This window comes from Talpa occidentalis, unplaced genomic scaffold (genome assembly GCF_014898055.3).
Source record: "Talpa occidentalis isolate TD23 unplaced genomic scaffold, MPIMG_talOcc4v2.1 talOcc4.4, whole genome shotgun sequence".
Lineage (NCBI taxonomy): Eukaryota > Metazoa > Chordata > Mammalia > Eulipotyphla > Talpidae > Talpa > Talpa occidentalis.
In genome coordinates this window covers 86,829,289-86,856,495 of record NW_023604295.1, presented here as the reverse complement: position 1 = coordinate 86,856,495, position 27,207 = coordinate 86,829,289, and the positions used below count along the sequence as shown (strand labels likewise).

The following is a 27,207-nucleotide window of genomic DNA, read 5'->3' as shown; positions in this document are numbered from 1 at the left end:
TTTTCCTTTTTTATAAGGACACCATATTGGATTAAAGCCCACCCTAATGACCTCTTTTAACTGACTACCTCACTAAAGAGTCTCTCCAAATAAAGTTATTTGGCTGTATTAAAGGATTAGAACACTAACTTATTCTTTTTGTAGGGGAACACAATTCAATCCATAACCACAATGGGTGAGATTACTGTGAAGATTAAAAGAGTTAATACATGTTAACACATTTAGAATAGTGCTTGGCAGATCTCAAACACTCAAAAACATTATCTGGTACTACCATGCTTCTTAAAAGCTTATCCTACTAAGGTGACCAAGTCTTAAAAATAAATCCATAAAAAACATATTACTTCAGACACAGATGTTTTAGGGCAGTGGTTGGAGAGAGGTGGAGGTAGTTTCAATATCAGAATATAGCAATATGAAAGAAATGAAAGAAATCACAATTCCTGGTATTAACAACACAACAAAAAGAATTAAATAAAATAGGAAATTATTGTACTTATATGCTTGAAAGGGACTCAGTTTGAAAGGATGTTATATGTTATAAGGCATACCAGTTAGAATTTGTTCTTTGATTTATTATTAAGTATTATTGATTCATTTTAGTAATAATCACTAAATCAAAAGTACTATAAAATATTGCAGTTTGACTAATGATAAAGGACTGATCACAAAAATCTTCAAAGAGCTAATAAGACTCAACAACAACAAAGAAAATAATCCTGTCAAAAAATGGGCAGAAGAGCTAAAAAGAAACATCTCTGAAGAGGAAATGCAAATGGCCAACAGACATATGAAAAAAATGTTCAACATCACTTGTAATCAGGGAAATGCAAATCAAAACTACAATGAGATACCATCTTCCACCAGTGAGAATGGCACATATTAAAAAAACTAGCAACAACAAATGTTGGCGAGGATGTGGAGAAAAAGGAACTCTCCTGCACTGTTGGTGGGAGTGCAAACTGGTCCAACCACTATGGAGAGCTGTGTGGAGATTTCTGGACCTACAAAACATAGAGCTTCCATATGATCCAGCAATTCCACTCCTAGGTATTTACCCAAAGGACACAGAAACATCAATTCCAAAGAATACCTGCACCCCTATGTTTATAACAGCACTATTTACAATAGTTAAGCTTTGGAAACAACCCAAATGCCCAAAAATAGAAGACTGGATCAAGAAGATGTGGTACATATACACCATGGAATATTACTCAGCATTCAAAAAAGACAAACACATGCAATTTGCAGCAACATGGATGGCGCTGGAAGGGATCATGCTCAGTGAGATAAGTCAGAAAGAAAAAAGCAAAATACCGGATGGTCTCACTCATAGCAGGAATCTAGAAAACTTAAATAAGGGACCAGGAAAATGAATAACTATAAGAAAGTGAAAATCAAAATCAACAAAAAATTATGAACCAGAGACACTCTATGAGGGGTGGGAATGGGGAGGGGAGGGATTGGGGTCAAAATAAGGGGGTTGCAATTGTATGGGGAATATAAAAATAAAATTTATTAAAAAAAAAGAATTATCTAACATAATTATATCCACCAAAGTATAAATATGATATAACTTTTAATGTTTCTCAAATGAATATCATATTGAGGTACAGACTTCATCATAATTTATGAATTTTAAATATGTATATTTAGGATACACATATTTGATATTGAATATTTTAAACATGTATATATTCTGGGGTATTAAAATATGTCTATTAAGTTGAAAAAAATTGTAGTTTGAATTTTGCAGTTTCTAGAATTTAACTTCTCTAAAATATAGAAATTGATTTCAAAGTCTCCTTCAATAGTCTAGAGTTAAAAAAATTTTTTCAAAGATTTATTTTATTTATACAAGAACTGGGGTACAGGCCAGATGCACGGGAGGGTGAGAGGATTCACCAGAGACAGAATGGGGAACAGAACAGGCAGACTGATGAAATATAAAATACACTGCTGAGGGGAGCAGCAGGCAAGACAGCAGAGGTCTGCTCGCCATGTGGGTGCTCTGAGGCCAGTGGGAACCGAACCAGCACTGCAGAGGCTGCAGATAGCTTCACATGGCTGCGCTCAACCACCTGCGCCACCAGGGAGGCCCATAGAGCTCAAATTTTAAAATAAGTCTCTGAGGCTAGCTGATAGTTTTGTGACTCAAAACTATATTTAAGCACAAAATTTATAAACATCAATATTTTCTTATAATGCTCAAGAATGCACATCCCTGAACTGTAACTATCCTCACAAAAGGAAAAAATGCCTCTGGTAAATAATATGTATCCATCTTTTAATAAACAGGTGAAAACAAAAATTCGGTCCCCAATATTTTGCTTTCTTTATCTTGAAAATATATCACAATTGGGCCTCCCCGGTGGCGCAGCAGTTGAGCGCTGGGTTGCGAAGCTGCCCGCAGCCTCTGCGGCGCCGGTTCGATCCCCGGCTGCTCCCCAGCCACCGGAGGAGGGTCCCACATGGTGCGCAGACCTCTCCTGCCGCCCGCTGCTCCCCTCAGCAGTGTGCTTCGGTCCTTCTGCCTGCTCTGCTCCCCGCTCTGGCTCTGGTGAATTCTCTCACCCTCCCGCGCTTCTGACTGTACCCAGTGCATGTATAAACAAAACAAACAAACAAATAAATAAATAAATAAAGCATGCCTCTATTAAAAAAAAGGAAGAAAAAAAAAAAAAGAAAATATATCACAATTTACTTTGAGTCATCCTCTCAAATCATCCATTAATGCAATTTGTGGTGATGTGGTATGTACATTTATTTCAATCCTGGCAACATTTTAAATTTTGGCCTCTGAATAGAAATTTCAGCACAGATCCCATTGTATTTGTTTATTTTACAAAGAATAGAACTATAGTAGGGAATAGTTAGGCTCTCTCAAAAGTGTTCTTCAAAGCAGATGTGCTTGGGTGGTACGGGGACCTGAACAGTGCCTGTTTAAATGTACGTTCAGGAATGCATACTACCCCCAACCACATATGTCACTTCTGAATTATTAGACTAGGAAAGGAAACCTAGCTCACAAGTATATACCACAGTTATCCTCAAAATTTAGTTGTCTGGTGTCAATTATTTTTCACCTGCAAATGGAAAAAGACCATTATTTCCAATGCCATATTTACATTATTTGTGAGCTTTGAGAAAAGCAAAAGAGTAGACCTGAAGTCTCATCTCTGTGACCACCTGTTTCCCTATACCATCCCATAAATCTCATCCCACCCCCATCCCCTCTCTTCTTTATCACAAACTTGGCCCAAGTACATGGGACCAGAGCAAATAAAGAGTTTAGTATTTTTAGCTTAGGTGTAACTATTAGCTCTAGAATTATTTTTTTTTTAATTTTTGTATGCTGCTTTCAATACCATAAATGAAATCCAGAAGAATACCTATTTATACTTCAAAAATAAATTATTTTCTTATTACATAATTAATCATAAGTAATTGTAGAAATTTTACATATACAGTTTTTTATTTAAGGATTGATGTTGAAGCTCAGGATATGCCTGGTTAACATTTGGTACATAGCTTGTCAATTTTTGTATACATTCTAAACTGAATAAGCATGCAATCAGTTTACCTAAGTCTTTCTAGAAAAAGGGGTAGAGGGCCAACTACCAGGTTAATGCCCTTCTCCCCTCTCCAATACATCCACATCCCAAAAGCACCCAGAAAGATCTCGTCAATCATTTTCGAAAATTTTGCAAGAGTTTCTGTCTTGGCTGCTGAGTTTCCCTACTTATTTCCAGTCAAGTATTATTTCCAACACTGGCCACTTCACCAATGTCAACTGTAGTCAACTGACATACAGTACATAAATATACAATAAAAGGAACCTTAAATGTTTTGAACGGAGAGAAACAACTTTCACTATGACTAACCTAATGCAGCAACTGTTCTAGTTCAGAGAGTGAAAACACATTCTGAAGATATGAACTCTCTGTTGTGAAAATTCAGCTAAAGATACATACACCAGGAAAAATACTAATTATAATAAAGTGAAAATCAAAATCAACAAGGAGCTAGCTATAAACCAGAGACACACCACAGGGAGGTGGGGAGGGGAGGAGGGATTGGGGTCAAAATAAAATGGCGGGGGGGACTGTACAGGGAATATAACCAAAATGAAAATGCATACATTCTGCAAAAGTGAAAAGTAATGTAAAAAATACAATTTCAAAAATGGGGGAAAAAAGACATACATCTACCAAGAAAAAAATAATGTCTTTGGTAAATTTCACAAATGCAAACACTTGAGGACTTTATTTCTGTGAATATTCCAAATTCATTGTCCATGTAAGATATATACAAATGTGCATGTTTTAAGAACATTTATCAGAAAGTGATATTTTAACCACAAAGTATATCCTTAGAGAAAACTAAAATATACTAAGGTTACAATTCAAGACCTGGATGTTATGAAAAAAGGAATGACTGAAGAGCAGAAGAGAAAGAATTCTTTTTTTTTTAAGATTTATATTTTTATTTACACAAGAGCTGGGGTACAGGTCAGAGTTGTAGGAGGGTGAGAAGATTCACCACAGACAGAGCGGGGAACAGAACAGGCAGATGGACCAAAGGCACTGCTGAGGGGAGCAGCGGGCCAGACAGGAGAGGTCTGCCTCCCCATATGGGATTCTCCCTGGCCGGCTGGGAATTGAACCAGCTCTGCGGAGGCTGTGGACAACTTCACAGCACAGTGTTCAACCCGCGCACCACCGGGGAGAGGCCCAGAAGAGAAAGAATTCTTATAAATTAAAAATATGGCTATTCAAGCAGAAATTTCAATGAATAGAGTAAAAAATAAAACCAAAGTTATGCCCCCAGAAACTATTATAAAGTGTTATAAACCAACATTACCTACATACATGTTACTTAATGGTATGTATAGAATGACTTCCATATCCAGACAAACACATCTATTATTCTGAGATATATATAAATAAGTAAATAAATATAGCCCTGCTCTAGGAGCATTATGTATGTGTAGATTTTAACATATTCAAAATACTACTTATTCTTACTTTCCATGTAAACATACATTAAAAAATAAATGGAGTTATAAATCATAAAATCCTGAATAATATGAAAACTAGTTTTTAAAAAATCTCCAAGAAAATAAAGAACACAGGTAGACTGAAGATAGGGATGAAAGCCTAGATTATAAATTTTATACCCGAGACTAATGTAAGTGAATAGATAATCCACAGGTGACAAACAAAATGAGACAATAGAAAGAAAAAAAGGAGGGGGAAAAGGACATCATAAAGCCAGACACAGTAAATGAATGATACTCAGTGATATTTCAGATTGTAATATTTTATAATATCAAATAATTTTCTAATCAAAAACATTTTCAAAGAGATAAAGCAAATTGGCTTTTAAAAAATCAGATTGGCATGAAATTTCTCTTTGGAAATAATGCATGCTAGAAGACAATGGAATACTGCCTTCAAAGTTCTGAGAGAAAGTTATTCTAAGTAAAAAAATTTCACACTTAGTCAAATTGTTAATTAAATTTGAGAATATAACAAGAATGTAAGTCATAAAAGGATTCAATGTATTTGCTTTCCACATTCCCTTTCTATAAAAATGATTAAAGAATGTGTTCTGTAAAAATAAAAACATAAGCCAAAAAAGAAAGAAATGAGGAATTAAAGAAATGGTTTAGCCAAAAAGAAGAAAAATTGAAGGAACACCTAGGATTACAACTTCTTACCAAACCTAGAGAGCAGGGTCCAGATGGGAGCTGGTGAAATGAGAGCTCCAAAAGACAGCTGTCTTGGAAGAAAATGCATGTGAGCAAAAAGAATCCACATATTCAATATTGTCTTTATGAAGCTATAACATCTAGTGAAAAATGTCACAATGCTGGAAGTAGGATAGGGAGGAGATAATTAGAAATTCCAAGAAAACTTGTGACCTTAAAAAAAGATAGGTAATCATAGTATACTGTGTGACTCATTGTGAACATTTACATAGTCATAATATTGTAAACATTGATCAATTTTCAGTTCTTGAGCAGCATGGTTAAACCTTGGGAGAGTTATGATATGTGTGAAGTAGGTCAGAAAGAGAAAGACAAACACTGTGTGATTCCATTCATAAGAGGAATATAAAGAAACAAAGCAAACAAACACATATTTTGACAATAGAATGGTGGCTATCAGGGGGGTGGGGTGGAGGAGAGTGTCTTGTGTAGAAGGGGTGGATTGGATGGTACTGGATCATATCAAGATCTTTGGAGATGAGTGTGGTATGTATATACATTTGTAGAGGTATGAAGCTATACTCCTTAAACTTATAAAGAGCTGTAAATCAATGGTATTTCAATTTAAAATGATTTTTAAACTTCAACTCTTAACAGCTTAAGTTAAAATTAAGCAATTGCTGTGGTAAGAAGGAATACAGAGATAAAGGGAAGGATAAATTCATTGTTGGTTCCTCTATATTCCTGCTGTAAGCGAAACCATCCAATATTTTTCTTTTTCCTTCTGTCTTATTTCACTGAGCATAATTCCTTCTAGCTCCATCCACGTTACTGCAAATGGCATGAGTTTATCTTTTTTGATTGCTGAATAGTATTCTATTGTTTATATATACCACATCTTCTTGATTCAGTCATCTATTTGGGGGCATTTTGGTTGTTTCCAAGTTTTACCTATTGTAAATATTGCTGCAATAAACATAGGGGTACAGGTGTTCTTTTGAATCAATATTTTTGTGTCCTTTGGGTAGATCCCTAGGAATGGAATTGCCGGGCCATATGGTAGCTACCTTTTTAGTAGACTGAGGAACCTCCAAGACACAAGTGTAAAAAAATAATAACAGTACAAAACACAACAAAGCAAAAACAGACAATTATAAATCAGAGTAATACTGCAGGGGAGGAGGAGGGAGAAGGAAGGAGGAGCACAGGGGACTGAGGTGATGGTGCACGGGTGCATTGGTGAAGGAAACTCTATGGGGACTACACCTGAGGGTGTGGGGGGAAGCAAATGTTGTTTGAAAATGAACAATGGGGTCTCCCTGGTGGCACAAGTTGTTAAGCACCACACTCTGAAGCAATCTGCAGCCTCTGCAGCATGAGTTTGATCCGTGGCCTGCCAGGGAGAAACCCACATGGTGAGGCAGATCACTCCTGTCTTGCCCGCTGCTCCCTTCAGCAGCGTATTTTAGTTGGTCTGCCTGTTCTGTTCCCCACTCTGTCTCTGGTGGATCCTCTCACCTCCCACATCTCTGGCCTGTGCCCCAGCTCTTGTATGCATAAATAAATAAATATTTGAAAAAAAAAAAAGAACAATGATGTAAAAAATAAAAATAATAAAAAAAGAAATTCTGTGTTCATCTCATGAAGAGTCAAGAGAAACTGTCAATAGTTGACAGAATTAAAAATAAGAATGTGAATATATAAAACTATATTTTACATAGTTACAAAAGGAGCTAAGGAAGGATCTCAAAATTTTATTGGAAAGTGGATGAAAAAAGGACAAGCTTAGGAAGACAGAAAAAAGGTGGCCTAAATCCATATTCAGTATAATGGAAATCAACACCTAAAATCTAAATTTGTTAAATACAGAAACAGAAAAAAATAATAATGTATTGAAGAGTTTGCAATAGGTAGAATAAAATGTCTTCTGGCCATAGCACAAAGGCTGGGAGGGAAGACACATAACTATCCTGCACACTCTTACACTCTAAGTGAAATGAAAGTATAAGTTTATACTTACAGGAAACAATAACTTTAAGAGGAATATAGTATATCTGCTTCCAGTCAAGTGGAGTACGAGGGATCAGATTTACCGTCTTGCCTGAAACAATCAAAACATCAGACAAAATACATGGAACAGCACTCAAGACATTGGACACTAGGCAATAAACACAATGATCTTTGAAACAGGGAAAAGAAAATATATATCTATACAAACTCTTATACACAAATGTTAATAGCAAGCTTATTTGTAATAACTTCAAACTAACAATAATCCTAATGCCTAGCAAAAGGTGAATGAATCAACATATCATACTGCATCCATACAATGAAATATACAATTTAGCAATAAAAAAGAATCAACTGTAGATACATACAACTGTAGATACATACATGTCTGAATTCAAGTTGGTGATGCTGAGCAAAAGAGTCAGGAAAAAAATAGTACATGTTATATGATTCCATTTCCATAAATTCTAGAAAAACAAACAATAATCTGTAGTGACAGAAAGCAGATCAAGGACTGTAGAGAGAGGGATAGACTAACTTTAAAGAGGCCCAAGGAAACTTTCAGGATGAAAGGATACCTTCATTATCTTGATTGTGATGTTAATTTCAAGGTGTCCACATATGTCAAAACTCATCAAATTGTTCACTTTTATTTTAAGCAGCTTATTGTATGTCAATTTTACCTCATTGGTTAAAAAAGAAAAGAAAACTAGGATATAAATATATTATGATAATAAATAATAATATAGTACATATTTATACATGTAACACGTGTACAGTATATATAGCAAATGAAATATATAACAAAAAGCAAACAATAAATTAAAAATATATAAATAACGCCTGGTATAGATATATTACTTTAGAAATGTGGAGGTTACTGCCAGAAGAGTTAAAAAGAAGAACTGTTAAAAGTGGTTCCCATGTCAGATGAAACTAAACCAAAATAAGCCCTGGAAATCTGCCTGTGGAATTAGGTAACCAGAAAGGAAGGAGGATGGCAGGGAGCAGAGAGGGAGGGGCCTGGGAGACTATGGTGGAGGATTTGAGTGCCTTGGTGACTGATGGACATGGTGTGCTAACATACCAGAAAAGGTATGAATTCATACCTGTGAGTTATATATAGTATTGTAAGCCAATGTTACCTCAATAAAAATATTAAAATAAAAAAAATGTGGTCCCTACGTGAGGGAATGGGGAAAGGACTCCCATAGTAAAGGAGGCCATAAACTCTTGCTTCTCAACACAAGTACTGCTGGGTTAGGTCACTTTTAACAATGTACATTATGTCAGTTCAGATGCTCAGAGAAGCAGATGGCAAAATGGGATTTGATTAGCAAGAGATCAGGAGGAAGTCTGCGAAGGATGGTAGGAAGTGGGAGGAGCAGTAGAACGAAAGAGGATCACAGTGTGGTCAAGTTCACCCCCGCAAAGGAAGAGAGGGGAGAAAAGATTGGATAGTGAGCATCTCAGAATCCAGCGTCTTCCTGAAAAAGATTTGCCATTTAATGGGCAGTGTTCAAGCAAAAGCTGCCTGGTAGATATCCTATTGAATGGGAGGTGGACATCTGACCAGGGGTTAATAACCAAAATATATTAAAAAATTCATACAATTCAACAACAGAAAGATATGTAACCCAATTCAAAAATGTGCAACAGAGCTGAATAGACACTTCTCCACAGAAGACATACAGATGGTTAAAAGGCACATGAAAAGGTGTTTATAAAAAAGCATGGTGAGATATCACCTCACACCAGTGAGAATGGCTGTTATCAAAAAAGACAAAAAAACACAAATTTCAGAGAGAATATGAAGTAAAAGGAATTCTTGTGCACTGTCAATGGGAATCTCTGCTGCATCCAACATGGTAGCAGAGGGACGCTGGCTGTGCTCATTGTTTACATTTCCCCTAACATGATTCTGTTCTAGAAATGACAACAAGAGGTCAAGACCAGAAGACCATTGTTTGCAGTGAATGAACTTGTGTGTGACAGTCTGCCAGATGACTCAAGTTGAAATTACTATTTACCACTGTGTGAGTCAACTGGTTCCACTCCAGTTTTCTGTTTAAATTCCGCACTAAATTGAAATTCATTCATTCATTCATTTTTTAAAAAATTAATTCATTCATTCATTTTGTAAACAATGGGTGAAATAAATACCCAAAGAATGGCACAACCTTTTATAGAGTCTGTCAAAAGGCAAATCACCCAGTTGGGTTGGTACTGTTTATTTTGCCTTCATTTTTTTGTTCAAAGGTGTTTAGTAGGTTTCATAATTGAGAGGTCACAATGAACACTTGAAGAAGAAATCATTTTAATCAAAAGTTGTCAAAAAGTCAAGGTATAGGATTCTGCAAGCACATAGAGGAGGGTTTCTTGAACACCTCTGGATTCTGATGAAACAACTGGAAATTACATTTAATTAGTCTGAACTCATTAGAAACCCACTAATTCTGTGATTCTCACAGCTCTGAAATCCTCAGTGACTTAAATAATAAATTATGTTCATAGTATTAAACAATTGAAAAAAGCTGTTTGCAAATCAGAGACTAATTGTTATATATCTAACACTTGCACAATTTTTCAGGTTCTGCAAAGAAAAATAACACAATATTCTGAAAATACAGTGCCCAGGACTACTCAACACCACCCTGCATAAAGGAAAATGTAAGTCTGCTGGGGGCTGAGGCAAAGTGGAAAGACAAGGAAATCCTAACCAATTCTAATCAAAGTTTCTTATTTTGCAAATTGTGTAAAAATACATAATCATGTAAACAATATTCTTAACACTTCTCATGGCCTCGGAAATTGCTCTGTTATTTATTTATTTAATTATATTATATTATATTTAATATAATTAATATTATATAATATTTATATATTCTATATTTATTAATTTATTAATATTTATTATTAATTTAAAATTATTAAAATTATTGTTATTTTATATATTTATTAATATTATATAATATTTATATTATACAAATATAATTATATTATATTTAATATAATTCTTACATCATTTTTCATTTTTGTACAATGTATGCATTTTCATTTTGGTTATATTCCCCATACAATTGCACCCTCCCTTATTTTGACCGTAATCCTTCCTCTCTCCACCCCTTCCCCCCCATAGTGTGTCTCTGGTTTATAGTTGCTTGTTGATTTTGATTTTTACTTTGTATTAATTAGTCTTTTTCCTGGTCCCTATTTAGGTTTTCTAAATTCCTGCTATGAGTGAGACCATCCGGTATTTTTCTTTTTCTTTCTGACTTATCTCACTGAGCATGATCCTTTCTAGCTCCATCCATGTTGCTGCAAACTGCATGTGTTTATCTGTTTTGATTGCTGAGTAATATTCCATTGTGTATATGTATCACATCTTTTTGATCCAGTCATCTATTTTTGGGCATTTGAGCTGTTTCTACAGCTTAGCTATTGTAAATAGTGCTGCTATGAACATAGGGGTGCAGGTGTCCTTTTGAATTAATGATTCTGTGTCTTTTGGGTAAATACCTAGGAGTAGAATTGCTGGATCATATGGAATCTCTATCTTCAGTAGATTGAGGAATCTCTACACAGCTTTCCATAGTGGTTGGACCATTTTGCACTCCCACCAGCAGTGCAGGAGAGTTCCTTTTTCTCTACGTCCTTGCCAACATTTGTTGTTGCTAGTTTTTTTAATATGTGCCATTCTCACTGGTGGAAGATGGTATCTCTTTGTAGTTTTGATTTGCATTTCCCTGATTACAAGTGATGTTGAACATTTTTTTCATATGCCTGTTGGCTATTTGCATTTCCTCTTTGGAGAAGTTTCTTTTTATCTCTTCAGCTGGGACTGCATCAAATTAAAGAGCTGCACAGCAAAAGAGACAATAACCAAAACAGAGAAACCCCACCGACTGGGAGAAAATTTTTGCACACAACACTAATGATAAAGGACTGATCACAAAAATCTACAAAGAGCTGATGAGACTCAACAAAAACAAAGAAATTAATTCAGTCAAAAAATGGGCAGAATGGCTCTGTTATTTAGTCTTCATCAACATCTCATTAAATCCACACCTCTAAGCAGCCCTACTTGAAGATGCACAGTGAGAGCATATATATGAGTTGTTGGGGAGAGGGAGTGGCCCTTTACACACATTAGTACTGAAAATAAAAAGAACATGCACAAAGGGGAACTATGAGTTGGTATAAATCATTTTCCCTGTGGCTGGTACCCCTAGGCACGGATTTCTCCCTGCCGTGACCTGGCTCCAACCACACATTCTCTTGGGTCTTTTGCAACTCAGGACACAGTCCCATCTGATTTCCCTGAGAACCTGTCACTCTAAGCAGAGAACTGAACAGCAAGAATCAGTAAGGCACGTTTTTTTGATATTGTTATTGTAGAAAATGGATTTGGCTTGGTACAAACATGGCATATGACATACGGTTGCAACTGCTTTTGGAACACTCTGAAAGAAAACTCAAGGGAAGTACTCTGAAATCTTAATAATAGTTTTCTTTGGGTGTTAAAACTGTGGGTGATATTTTTAAATTTCCTTTAATAAGCATGCATTGTCCTCGAAATGAAAAATGAGCTTGATAAAATTAGAAAGAAATCATTACCTCTGTGTGTATGTGTGTATATACATATAATGTGTGTATATATATGTATATATATACACACACATATGTCTATACATGGATATATGCATTAATTATTGCATAAAATGTTCAGGGAATATACTCAGAGGCTCCCAGTAATAATATTTCCTGTGACAGATATTACCAATATGATATGAGAACCAGAGAAGCAGTGAATCTCAGATTTGAAAGGGTCTTTGTATTAGTTTTCCTTTGCTGATTAAAAATTACTCTAAAAATTAGCTTAACCCAACAAACACTACTTCACACAGTTTTTATGGGATGGGTATCCGGGTTTTGTCTTAGCTGAGGGGTCTGTCAAGGTTGCCAGTTGATATTTTTATAGACAAGAAATAAGCAAACAAAAACTCTTTACTGTTTTTTTTTAGACTTGCTAGACATCTAATTGATAAAATACAATCTACCTCTTTCTAACTCTATCAATGGATTCTATTAAATCCATTAGAAAAGGAAGCTCATGAAATCAATGTAGAAAATACATTGTTAAGAAAAAAAAGCAGAATGGGAGATCTGTCTCACTTTGGATTCTCTTTTCTAAATTCATATAATTAGATGAAAAAGACTTATAAAGATCATCAAAATTAAACTCACTTTTATACATTTAATGGATTGCCTTTATTAAAAAGAGTAAAAGCATGTGAAATGAAAAATGTCTTTTGAGATTAGCAACTTATTGAATTAGATTATAAAACATTGGGAGGTCTATCATTTCTTCAGAGTTGTTTCCCCTGTGAGAAAGGGATTGGAGAGCAGGTCAGTGTTAGAAATTACCTCTAGACTCTTTAAAAGCTGGAATGCTCTAGTATTCATCTTCAAATCCCAAATATTTGGCAGAAAACTAGCATAGAGAAAGTCATGAAGTATTTGCTGAATGAAAGAGGAAAGGAAAATCAATAAATGTTTGGGGAAAATTACTACAAAGCCAGTTCTCACCCCAATTCCCATTCCTCCCTGCACCCTCTGAATACCCCACATCCCAGAACTTCAAAGACAGTCCCGGGAAACAACTGGCCTTGGCATCAGTAAATCACTAGATTCCCTAATGACTAATGATTCGTCATTCCATTCGTGAAATAATTAATTCCCCCTTCAAATTGGTATTTTAAATTCTAGTCCACATTATTAAAGGAAAATGAATCTACCCAACTTTTTGTTTTTGACATCTATTCAATAAACAAGCCTTTACATTTTCTCTGCATTTACTCTTTTCTTCAGTGTAAGACGCGAACATGGATTCCGGAGCTAGATGGATTCTGTCTCCTACTTTTTGTCCAGCTGGAAAGCTGCTTACTGGTTCTTTATCTTCTTTTAGTAACAGATCTCCCAAGAATCTGCACTCATGCTGTTAAACTTCCTAGCAAGTTCAAAGGCTCTCTCATTTCCCCCTCAGATCTGCCAGTTAACTTACTGCTGCTTGCTCCACGGCACTGCCTTTGATAATTTAGCCCTTCCCAGAGTCAGATTTTTCTTCGCTCAGTATAAAATAAGGTTTTATCAAAGCCCCTGGGTTTTGGCATTGTTTCCAAAATTGTGTTAAACATTCCCAAAGTATGAACTCTCTTGAACCAAGGAATCACAGAGAGGAAAGGAATGCGAGCAGGTCTGACGGGATCTGCAGCTTTTTCTGATTTATTGCACCTTTCTTGATAGGGAGTAAATGCCCATTCCAATGAGTTCTGCAGAGATGATGCATTCTCTCTGGATGAGAGATTTCACCTTGTGCGATTGGGTCTTGCTTATCAAAACTCCGGTGTGCTCATCACTGAGTTAGTAACCTTGGTTTCACTTGGTTTCAAAATGTTTATCCCAGCACAGGCTATATTGCTCCAATATTTTTTTCATTTAGAGATGAGAATTTATCAAGCACCATTACAGTTTCTGCTAAGTTCTTCCAAGTTTAAAGTACATTTTTTTTAAAGTTAGAGGTCTACATTTCGAAGTACAGGGTGGTCCCATAAAATCAGGTCCACTAAAATAGATAAGGATTACAGTTGCTCCTTTTGTTACTGTGATTAGAAAAAGTATTGTCCCACATTATGTAAATGATTAAGACTCAAAAATGACAAATGTAATAAATAATCCTAACCTATGTTTGCTGTGTTTTCCTCTAGTTTCTTTAAAAACAGACTGAAATATAAAAACCTAAAATCTTGAATTCTTTTTTTTTTTTAATTCCACCTATCACATACATCTTGTCTGCTCTAGAACCAAGGCTCTTAGAGGTAGTTTATGACAGAGACAGGTTTTAAAGGACAAAATTGGGCTGGGATTTTTTTTAAAGAAAAGAAATAACTCCAGATGATCATACATTTTAATTAAATTAGTTTTCATCATTATATTTCATCATCAAGTTACTTTTCATTTATTCTTCAAAGTATTTCTGGACTAAGCAACATTTGGAAATATATATTATGTATTTGAGAGGAATTCCTGAATTGGTTTAGAGCTTTCAACCAGGTATCTATAATTCTTTTTTTTCTCTTAAAAATTAAAGACTCCATCACATCAAGGAACATGAACTGCCAGAATTTCTAATTTTATAGGAAATAATAGTTTGAATGTGTTCTCCAAGGCATAAAAATGTTTGCCATTCCCAATACAGCGTGAGATCTTATGAGAATATAATGAATGACACAGTGCAGATAACCCATCTCCAGTGTTGCTCAAACTCTTAAAACTCAAAATGCAGGACTCCACTTGCTCCACTTTAAAGTTTAATAAAGAAAAATAAGGTGATCTGTTGGAAGATTTTGGAAATTGAGCAAAGATGAAAGGAGTTATGTTTTTATTTCTTTTATATTTGATATCTTCCCATATTACAGAAGGAAAGAAAATATGCAAGAAGTGTTTTTAATAAAACCTTGGCTGCTTTTTTGTAAGAATCCATGCAAGTAATTTTATCTCTTTGGGGATCATTTTCAAAGGAGGGGGAAGAAATAAATTGACAGAATCCCATAAGGTACTTAAAAAATGCACATATGTGCTTTATTTTAAAAACTGAGTGAAAAAGCAAGATTTCACTTATCTACTCTGCTTCATATTCAGAAGGAAGTAATAGAGGGAAGGAGGGGAAGAGGGAGAAAAGAAGAGAGGAAGGAGAAGGAAAGGGAGGGAAGGAGAGAGGAAACAACTCTGTCTAGACTGCATCATAGTACTTACGGTGAATTTTAAAAAGGATAATAACATATGTCAGTATTTTTCAACTGAAGTTGAGTTAACTGTACAAATTTAGGTTATTGAGCTTTTTAGTGAAGGAGAATTATATTTATATTTGATAATAAAAACTTAAGTCTATACATACACCCTGCTGTCCAGCTGGGCTGTCTTTTCTGTTCCCAAGGAAGGAAATCCTTGAGAAATATTGTGTGTTATAGTCCTGCCCTCATCAACTCAGCTGTGCTTCATCCCAGGATACATTTCTGCCTCATGGGTTATATCAACCAGCAAAATTTCTTGCCCCTCTGAGGGATACATTTGGAAAATCAAGGGGAGACTGTACTTGGGCCACATTCTCTCCTAGGATGGCCACAAGGCCAGATGCCCCAGAAGTGGAAACAATTAACACAAGGCTAGTTCTGGGTTTTCTCCTGAAGGCAGGATGTAGACCAACTTTCTGAAAGGGTCACTGAAGTTTGCAAAACTTTCTCTGCCCCTGGCTGATTGACTAAAACAGAGCCAGCTCATGTACTGGAGTGGAAATCATGTGAAACTTATTTATGCCTTTTTTTTATTTTCTCCTTTTAAGTATCAGACATTGAACAGAGGGAGTATCTGAGCCTGGAGCTGAATTATCAATGTACTAGAGTTAAAACTGAAGATGGGGTGAGAATTCAGGTAAGCAGAAGTAAACATGAACTCTTTGTGAACCAAATCACCGCTGCATGCTCCTCTTCAAAGCATTCAAGCTCCTGAGTTGCTCATATAAATCCGAGCTGCATTGAAAGGATTTGCTCCCAGACTTCCACTAGTAGCTTGCAGCCCCATGCATCAGATTCAGCTGTCTCTTAAATCTGCAAAATGTTATCTGCCTCACCATGCACAAACTGCTTGCTGTCCCAAACTGTATTCAATCCAGATGGGTGACTTTGCCACTTCCTGACTTCCCTTCTGTTACAAGTAAGAATATTTTGAAACAAGGCGACGAATGTTTAAACTGAATACGAGGCATATACCAGTGCTCCAGTCCAGAAAATGAGAAAATTATGCCACTTTGACCCCCCCTGGATGTCTAAAATTTTCAACCCCACAGAATGCGTTCCACATCACATTCCCAAGAAGCCATGCCATCGACATGACCAGGGCCGCACACAATTCTCAGCAAACCAACTTGATCACTTCATTCACCAAAGTAAATTAGAATGGAAGTGAGAGTGATTAGGAATAATCACTTAACAGGAATAAGAGCTAATCTATTTAATAAATCAAAAATACAGGCACTACACTATTAGTAACAACAATTTACCTGTGACAGTCATCTGACACATGGGTGTCCCAATACTGGTCCACTCAGGCCACCACCATCCCCTATGCACCTTCAATTGGGTAACTGTCAATCATACAGTGACAACTACTTTCTGTGGCTAGCACCTCCCTGGGGGCAGAGGACAAGTCTTGGCCAATACTTCATATAAATCAATGCCTGGATATAGCCAGGATTCAATATCAGTGAGAAAAATAGCTCTAGAAGGAACCCCAAGAAACTGGCAACAGCCATGGTCCCTAAACAGAGGAACTGAGAGGCTAGGGTAAGAAAAACTTGCTTTTACTGTTTATTATTTTATACTAATTGAACTTTCTTACTCTGCATTTTGTATTTAAGTGAGTGGATTAGAATAAATATTGAAAGAATAAACAAAGGGTTGAATGAACCAGCTACAATTTGATGAACAATTATTTTTAGCTGTACCAACTTAACGGCAATGATTCTTCCCAACCTTGAGTTTCTAATCTTTCTAGTGACTCACATTAAGTGTGTGCCAAGTCAAGAGAGTGCTGACACTCTGACTCACTGTGCCCAGACATTCTTGGCCAAGAAGGAGACAAAGAACTGTCACAAAGGCTACATTTTATTGGTCCAGTTTGATTCATTCAGTAGAAATGGAAACGCTCACTACTTTTCTCAACACTAGAAGTTCCCCTGTAAGGAGCAACTATGGTTACTTCTTTAAAATAATGCTCCGGTTCAAATTCAAGGAAAACTGGGGTTCCCTAGGGAATAAACAGAAAAACATTTTTTTCATGCCCCTAGGTTTGTCTAATACAGTGAATCTAAGAGTTCTGGATAGTTGTTCCAGGGCTCAGAATCTTTGTTGTATATAAATCAGGGGAAATAGTATCTATCTGACAAAGCTGCCATTAGGCTTAAATTATCCAATGTATTTAAAATCCTTGGAATACAGTTCTGTAATAGTAATAACTACTATTTTTACTCTAAAATAGTCTCATGGCCCTTTTCTCCTCTACTCCAGCTTGGAATCAGTATCAGTCTGATCTGAGACAAGTTGTTAGACTTACCTATGCTGTATAACTGCTATGAATTTCAGAATGCTTTGTTCTTTTCTGTAATGAATATATTCTGGGTGTGATTGCTGCTTCCAATATTTGCCATTTTATCTGTCAGCCTATCATAATCCCTAATCAATAACTTTCACTACCATTACTTTTTACGCAACAACATCAAGATTATATAGCGTGATGGCTGCCATGCTCTTAGAAATTTGTCAGCCCTGTCATTTGAAGTGTGTTAGAAAGCCATCGAAACTACAATCAGACTTTGTAGCAGTCTGTCATTCCAAAAGAATTTTTAATGAGGTTTTTTTTTTTTTTTAAGACTTGGGGGGTGAGAGGACAGTACTCAGCTTTTTGAGATCACTACCCCAAAGCTCCTGAATGTTTGGTAAGTTTGCCAAGAGGTATAAACTCCCTTCTAGCTAGTCTGGCTGCTGCGACTGTTGTCTAGGCCATATGATGAGTTTCTGGGGCCGCCAGTGGCCCTGCCTTTCCCAGCATGGAAGTGTGCAGCTTTCCTCACACTCACAGCCACAACAATGCCAAGAATCAGAAACAAGGGCCTGGAATGTTAGCAGGCCCCACATGAGTGGCAGTTTAGAGGGCCTCCATTATGTTTGGTGCACCGAGAACAGATTGTTATTCTGCAGGCATGAATTAGAGGCAGGGCAGAAGGTGCCACACTCTGGCCCCAGGGTATCTAGCTTCTGCTAGGAGGGAGAGGGGGCTGCTGCTGTACAGAACTTTCATGGGCCAAGTTTCAATAACTGTCCCTAGAGAACCCATCACAAGGGAAAAACATTTGTTTTCTGAATTCAATACACCCTCACATTCCATCAGTCTATTTCCATGGCCTTCTCTAGCTCCTTAGTTGTAAAATAGCAGTAATTCAGTTACCCCCTCAACATGATTATATACTCACACTTCAATTTATCATCACTAGAAAATGCATGTTTTGCATAAAGCTTTATTAAATAAAGATCTAAATTGGAACTGATTCTCCCCATCATCTGCTTGATTGTCATTTAGACAATGCTCTCTGGCATATTAGCTGCTATATATTTAGCCTAGTTGCTAAAATGATGAAGATAGTATGTGTATAGAGACCTTGTTCTAGATTCTTAGGCAAGCAAAGGCTCTGAGACATCAGTCCATCAAATGGCTCCCTCTTTCCTCCAGGTATTGAACTCCCACCTAAATCTCAATGCTTTCTTGTGGACATGAACTCAGAAGACAGAATCATATAGAAAAGTTAACTTTCAGAGTCAGCTGTAAGGGTGTACGAAACCATTCACTCTATTGCAAAGTTAAATGAACTCTCTTTTTGAACTCTTCCTGATTTGTCTGCCAACAGAGTTGTGCTAAAATCAGTATCACACTATTCTGGTGGTGGGGTACCGGATAGTTTGCAATAATCAGAGATGGAATAAATACATCTGGACAAACTGGATGGTGGGAAGTGGTAGCCAGAGAGATATGCAAAAATTATTTAGGGGAAAATTTGTAAAGGACTCAACTCATGAGTTCTTTCTCCTCCCACTCATCCCCCTTCCATCCGAGCCTCAAGTATCAAAGATACCAAGAGTATTAAAACTCTTCCTACTGACTCAGACTCACCATCATGGGTGGGGATGGCATGGAAGTATGCACGTATTTCTCTAGGTCATTTTTCTGGTTCAAACAAAAGGCAAAGGAAATGAAGGAATCTGTATAATGCTCAAAGCACAAACTATGATTCTCCTGTAAGACAAGTACCTGCAAGTAGGCTAGCATTATTTGCAGCAACTGCAAGTATAATTAAAAACCTTTCAGCACTCTAGTCATATTTCCTGTCACAAAGGCAAGATGACACAGTGAGAACTGATCAAGTTGAACTCTGCCGACAATGAAAGGAAAAAGAGCATTCTGTGAACATACTCCCTTGTGTACATATGTGTATATTGATAAAAATGAACATCCTTCAACCATACTTGAAAAATGTTGCATTTTATCCAATCATTTTTATAAGGAACAGAATTAGAGAGTTGTAGAGACCTTTCACTCATGCATTCTCAATAAATATTTTTGAAGGATAGAACACAAGGTACACATTATTAAATGAATGAATGGTTTCTATAACCCCCTAATTCTATACCCAAATTCATGCACTTTGGTAATCCAGTATATTACAGTGACACTGAAAATCAGTCCCAATCACAGGAATGTAATCACAAGGCTGTTGTAGATTTTATAATCTTTTTTTCCTATTGAGTTCAAGAGAAGTTAAATGAAGACTGCAAAAAAACAAACAAAACCCTGTTGTTTCATGTAATTCTTGCCTGGGAAGTCTTATGTCTGTTTTTTTTATAGCCTTCTCTGCAAAATAAGTTACATAAAGTATACTCTTTGGAGTAAAGCTCAGTCACCAGTAACCTAACTTATAAAGGAAGCACTTTATCACAGGTAGACAGTGACAGAGGAATGTTATTAGAGTTACCACAGGTTCCAAAGCTGCCTCCTTCCTCTGCCAGTCTAGAATCCAAATCAAACAAACATGCTTTTGCTTGAAATGTCTTCTCTTCAAAATATAAAAAAAAAAAAAAACACCCAGGAAATCTAATAAGATCCAAGAACTAAACTAAGGTGGGATTCATTTATCTGCTTCCAAAATAAGTGTCAGTAAGGGAAAGATTTCCCAGAATATAAAACATAGCAAGCAATTAAAAAGCCACATATTTGTCTATTTTGTATTTTCTGTAATTAATACTGCACGAATGTGTTGAATCTGGCAACAACATCTGCTTCTGTTGTGCAGTATTTACTGAGTGTTCATTATTTTACTAGTTGAAAATACCATTTTAAAAGCATAAGCCCTACCTTGAAGAAGCTCACCTAAACAGGAAGAAAAAAATATTGTTTGCTAGCTAGATGTGTGATTAATTATGATTCACAGTTTCTATTCTGAGCTCCATCAGTTTACCTTGGGTTGCCCTGGGCAAATTGTTTAAATCTCCCATGCCTTAGTTTTCTCATCTGTAAAATAGAACTAAGAATACTAGTCTTCCTCAGCTATTCAGTGAGAATTAATTAATGTTTAAGATCCTCAGATGAAAGGCTCTGCATATGTGCAGAGGGCTATTACACAAACCATAAAACTGCATTTACACACAGCTGGGCATGATTCACGTGAGAAGACAAATTCCTATAAGCTCCACATCCTGTCAAGACCAGGATGTATATCTGACCTTGATGGTGTCAGGCTTAGACTCTGTGCAAAAAAAAAAAATATGGTGACCCACATATGTAATCATAAATCCTCTAATTACCAGATTTAAAGAGAAAAGAGGAATAGGTAAAAAAATTAATAATGTATTTTGTTTAGCCAAATACATCTAAAATATTGTTACTTCAACCTGTAATCAATGTGAGCAAGCATTAATCAATTATTTTACTTGATCTTAACTTTCATTGAATCTGGTGTGTATTTTATACTCACAGTGCATCTCAGTTCAGACTAGCCAAATTCTAAGTGTTCATTAGCTATCTGTGGCTAGTGGCTCCCCCACAAAGGGTTCAAGCCTAAGCTCCCCAAACACCAGACTGTAAGAGTCATCACCCATCCATGGACTTCTGTTTTCCCTTAGATGAAGAGGTCAGCAACATCAAATACATAGGTTTGCCCTGCTGTCTGAAAGTAGAATGTTCCAATTTGATGTGAGTTAGTAGGTTATTTGGGGGTGTACGAATTCATCAATATTAATTTAAATGGAATAAATTTTTGAGTGTTCTCAGGTCTGAAAAGTAAGCTACCAAACCATGCCAATAGCAATGTTCTACTATCAGATAGGGGAAATGCTTTCATCCTCGGTCCTGCTCCACTTAGAGAGGATGATGTTACAAAGTCCCTGCTTTCAGTAGCACTCAGGAAATTAGCAAGATGGTAATAAAAGATGCTCCAGAGGAAAAATAAATAATCTTCTCAAGTGTTCCCATCTACAGAGAAGTGTCTGAGACACTAAGGGCCAGATCCCTGTGCTTCTCACCATGCAGTCGCTGGCATCCCACAGACAATAGACAGAGTCACAGACACTCCTAAGTCTCCACTTAAAAATATTTACCTGCCTTTAAATGATTTCCAGTAAAGTTGATGAAATTTTGAAGCACAATAAAAAAAATTATGCTTTGTTTTGCTTTCCTTTGTTTCACTTCATCTCTATTGATATTGAATATTTCTTTGCTTGGTTATTGTTATTCTCTTTTAAAATAGAATTACACCAATTGTTATGACCAAAACTATTGCTGAATTTAATCTTTAAATTCATTTGTTTAAACAAATGCTAGCTCAAAAACCATTATTCAAACCAATTTGAAATAGCCAAGTCACAATGTAATCTTACGTAATGACTTGCATAGAGCAAAATCCTGAGAAGAAAAGTATGCCTTAAATGATTACAGTGGCCATTCCTCTCTTCCCGCTGATCTTTGGGAAAATCTGTTCTAATACCCACATTTCATATCAAAACCATCCAGTTTCCAACTAAACACCAGTCTTGAATTTGCCCCAGGATTCTGCCTAGTACCTCTCCACGCACTCTCATGTCCCTCTTTACAGAAATTGCTCATGGTCCTATCTTTCCAAGCTGATGTCATGTCTTTAGATGCTTGTTAAACAGCTGCTATAGGCAAAACCTTATGTAGGCACTGCAGGGAATGCTAACAAAAGTTTGATAAGGGAATTGCACTCAAATTGAAAAGAAACATACATTATTTGTAAGAAAAAAAGGCTGGCCAGTAGGAGAAATAGAGACTCTTTTATACAAGAGTGTTTTAGTTGGCTCAAGTTGCTATAACAAAATAGATGGGGGGGGGTTAAACAACAGAAATTTGTTTCTGATACTTCTAAAGGCTACAAGTCCCAGATCAAGGTAAAATGGGTTTGATGTGTGGCAAGAGCTCTCCTCCTGACTTGTGTGTGGCTGCCTTCTTGTTATAACGTCACCTGCCCTTTCCTTGGTACATGGAGGGAAAGAGAAGACTCTTGTGTGTCTGTTCTTATAAGGGCACTAATCCCACCCTCATGACTTCATCTAATCCTAATTAGTTGTCATAATTTCCATCTCTAAATACTATCAATTAAGAGTTAGAACTTCAATATACGAATTTGGGGGGGGTACAAGGGAAGGTGTAAACATTCAGTTTTTAATTGTGCCTCAGAGTAATGAGACAAATTGGGTTGATCAACAAAAAATGGATTATGAAAGTTGTACCTGTGATAACCATCAGGGTCACCCTCCCTGCTGGATACATGCATCAAGATCCAAATAGACGGCACAACTTTTGTGTGTTGTTGCAGCTACTTCCAGTCGCTCAGTCTATGTTACTATGAACTTGATTCATGTGATCTTCTCCTCTCCTTCCTGAGCTGCACATATGCATGTCTCCTTTCAGACACGAAAGTATTTATGACGGAATTCATTATCTTTCACCATCCAACTTGCCTTGCTAGTGTCTTACTAGACTTTTTTTGATATCAACACCCTCCATTCAGTCTTTCACACTAGAAATCTTGTCCTTCCTCACCCCTAAATCTAATCAACTAAAAGTTCTGTCAAATCCAACCATTTTCTCATCCCCATGCCCTCCCTCCTCAAAATCCAGTGCCTGAACCTCAGTCCAAACCATTATTATCGTTCCTTTGAACTCCCAAAAGAAATAATCATTATATTTTAATAATCACAGCTAGCATGTGTTGAGAGCTTTCTAAAAGCCAGTCTGTGCCCTGAGCACTTTATATGTATTATTTCCTTTAATCTTCAGAGGTATTATGATTTGCATTTTACAGATGAGGAAACCGGGTCAACAGAGAAGCTAAGGAACTTGCCCAAATACAGTTGCTAAGTGGTGGAAGTAGGTGTTGAATCCCTGCAATCTGAATCAGGAATTTATTCTCATCATGGCCCCAATGTATTCTGCCTTCTTAGTGGTTAATCCCCTCCATGCAGACCAATCCACTTCAATTCTTCTTCCATCTGTTGCCTTAATGATCTGTCGAAGTACAAATCTGATGTTCTTTGATTTGAATCCTTCAATGGCTCTATTTTCTATAATATGAAACTCCAATGAACCCAGGCCACAGAAACCTTCAGACTGAGGCCTCCTCTTCAATTTCATGGACTTTCACTCTAACACTTCTAAATATTTACTGTTCCAGATGTGCCATTCTACTCCAGCCCTTCATCTGACACATGTGCTACTCCCTCTTCACAGAATACTTTTCTTCATCAATTTGCCATTTTCCTTTCCATTCTTTATGCATTTTTTATGTCCCAGCTTGAAGGGGACATAAAGGAAGCAACATAAAGGAAGCTGAAAGTAAATTCCTGAATGATTAACTTGTCAAGTGACCAACTGACCAAATGAAAAAATTTTAAACTATTTAAAAAGTTTACCATTCATCTTGCAGGGAATAGTTTCTACAGCTTTTGAAAATTTCTGTGAATAGATGACCAAGTTAATAGATTAATTCCAGGACGCTGACCTACAGAATATTCCTTCTTTCTCTGTGTGGCTTCTGTACCCATATCCACGCTTGCTGAGGAAGTTCTCCTGCTGTGCAGCAACAACTTCACACATCTGAAGTCCCTAAGAATATGTGAGTTCCACAGCATCTGCCTATGTTTTTTACCTTTTGTCCCTATATTCAATGAAGTATGGAATATTATAAATCTTAAATATCATATTAAACTGAGTCTTCACTAGTCAATTAATAAGCATGCTTATGTACCATATACTTTCATCCATAAAGGATAGGGTAAATTATTAAACAAAATAAAATATATATTCTAGAAACATGGAAGTCATAGAAGATGCATATTCAGGTCTGCTCCTAACATTTTGGGGATCTGCCTTGAATACAATGGAGAACTACATACCTACCATATGCAAAGTATCTTGAAATTATAAAAACAAACTGAAAACTTATTTAATATAGCTTGTGTTTTTACCTTGAAAAATGTCACTTCAAAATTATCCAGAAACCAGACTGAATTTAAAATTTTCACTGGTGGGCCTCCCTGGTGGTACAAGGGGTAAAGTCTCAGCACTATGAAGCTATCAACACCCACTGCAGCACAAGTTCGATCCCCAGCCAGGGAGCTAAACCACATAGTGAAGCAAACCTCTCCTGTCTCCCCCGCTGCTCCCCTCAGAAGTATATTTCAGTAGATCCACCTGTTCTCCTCCCCACTCTGTGGTGAATCCTCTCACTCTCCCCCCACCCCGACCCCACATCTCTTGCCTACACCCCAGCTCTTGCACGCATCAATAAATTAAATAAATAATAAAATTTTCACTGGTAAGGGGATCTCCAGACCCTGACCCCAGGTGCCTAGCCCCTTACCTGTAGTGCATACCTTTTTCTACTCCCAGTTTACATTCCACCGTGCCTCCCACAACGCATACATACACACACATAGATACCCTTCCACCTGAGACAACTGCCCCTTGTATACCTTTACCTTTTGGGTGCTTCAGTGGTACGGTCCATTCCCTCAAGAGGCAGGTCACAGAGGAGGCTAAGTGATGTCTTTGGGACAAAGAACTCCAGGCTCCATGTAACTAGAATCCCCTTGACTGGCAATCATTAAATTCTACATTGAAAATAAATTTTAAAAGTAGCTGCAAGGTTTTAAGACATCTCTATAATAATGTACTTTGTGAAAAAAATACATATATAAAGATACATAGAATAAATTTAAAACACACATTAAATATATTATGGTTGTTATTATCTCCAGGTAGAAAATTCAGGTATGATAGTTTTCTTATTACTTTATTTTATGTATTTACGTTACGAATGTTTGATTTATGCTAATTTTAAAATAATGAAAATACTTCTACTGGGATAAATTTCTACATTGTTTGAGTGAAACATGATATTTGTTAAAACCTCAGGAATTTCATATTTCCTATGCAGTAATAGTAGAGGATTTGTAAAACATACCAGAGATCTCACTGGTTAGTGAGGAAAATGCATGAAGCTATTGAGACCCCATATTTATAGACATGCACTCATGAGGTTATGAATATAAACAATTTTACTGAGTCATATAAATATACTCAAAGCATATAGTGCATATGTGTTCATCCTGGTGCCCAGAATTCTGTGGACAGGGTAGTGCTCTGTTCATAGCGCCTATTACTAACTCACTGTGTGAATGTGGGCAAATTGCTGTGGGTTTCAACTGGTAGAGTTAAGACATAAAACTAGTTATTAGAAGATGCTTGCTGGTCTCATAGAATGACTTTCTATGTGATGAATATTACTGCTCTAACTTGGAAGGGAAGAATTATTTTTTAATATTCCAGGTGATTTTAAGGAGTGTGGGGGCCGAGGGAGGCACATACACCATGCCACACACACTTATATAAAAATCATAAATGGAACCTGAATGCTCATGTATATAACATTTCAATAACCTTGAAAGTTGGTTTTTTTTTTTCCCACTGAGAATAAGCTTCTGCTTAGCAATGGAATCAGAATAATTATTATATAAATTTTCAGCAATCTCAGTGAATAATAAATTGACCCAAATATTCGCTCTCAAATAGTTCAAGCTATAAATTAATTCTGAACTAAGCTCCTCTGAACTCATTTTTTACTTAGTTTTAAATTAGCATTTCCTGCCATTTGTAATAAATGTTAAATATAAACAAGAATGTGACAACGTTCTATTTTCAGGGAATTCTATCTAGACCATAAATAGTCATTCCAGAATAAGTGGTTCAAGAAAAAAAAAATGTTCTTTTCCATAAGGATGGCTCATTTTCTCCACAATCTGAAAAACTGATCTGTTCAAAACAAGAAAGTATTAAGTGTTCAGAAGATTTAAGCATTCTGTTACCAGTTTTGTTTCTCACAATACTAAAATAGAAATATAATTACCTTCATGAGTTACACAAAAACCTAGTGAGAAATCAGAGGAATAACCTATGGTGAAAGAGAATTAAAAACATTGAACACATTACCTTGACATGTTACATCCACACTCAAAATCTTGTCTTTATTCACTGTATTTACTTATCTAGGCCATTCGCTACTGACTGTAAGGATGCATTCCAAAAGTTGGGTATTTGGACATTCGAATACACACATCCTTGGGATTAATATTAAACATGGCAATTAGATTTACAAACAGCCTCAGAAGCTAAACCTAATCTGTAATAAAGCTTTGAAATCTCACCATTAAATATAACATTGTTACTCTGAGGAAATAGATTCTAAAACAAGATCAGAAGTCACTTAACATCACTCCCTCCACATTTTCCTTCACTTCTGGACA

General features: G+C 36.4%; 1 long non-coding RNA gene across 1 annotated transcript in view; it reads left to right on the top strand.

The window, feature by feature from the left end:
* LOC129146758 (uncharacterized) overlaps positions 1-27,207 on the top strand; it is a 74,199-nt gene that overhangs the window by 32,690 nt on the left and 14,302 nt on the right. Inside the window, exons 2-3 of the long non-coding RNA XR_008553931.1 lie at positions 10,314-10,393; positions 16,125-16,213. This is a non-coding gene — a long non-coding RNA (uncharacterized LOC129146758). The remainder of the gene's footprint in view (positions 1-10,313; positions 10,394-16,124; positions 16,214-27,207) is intronic.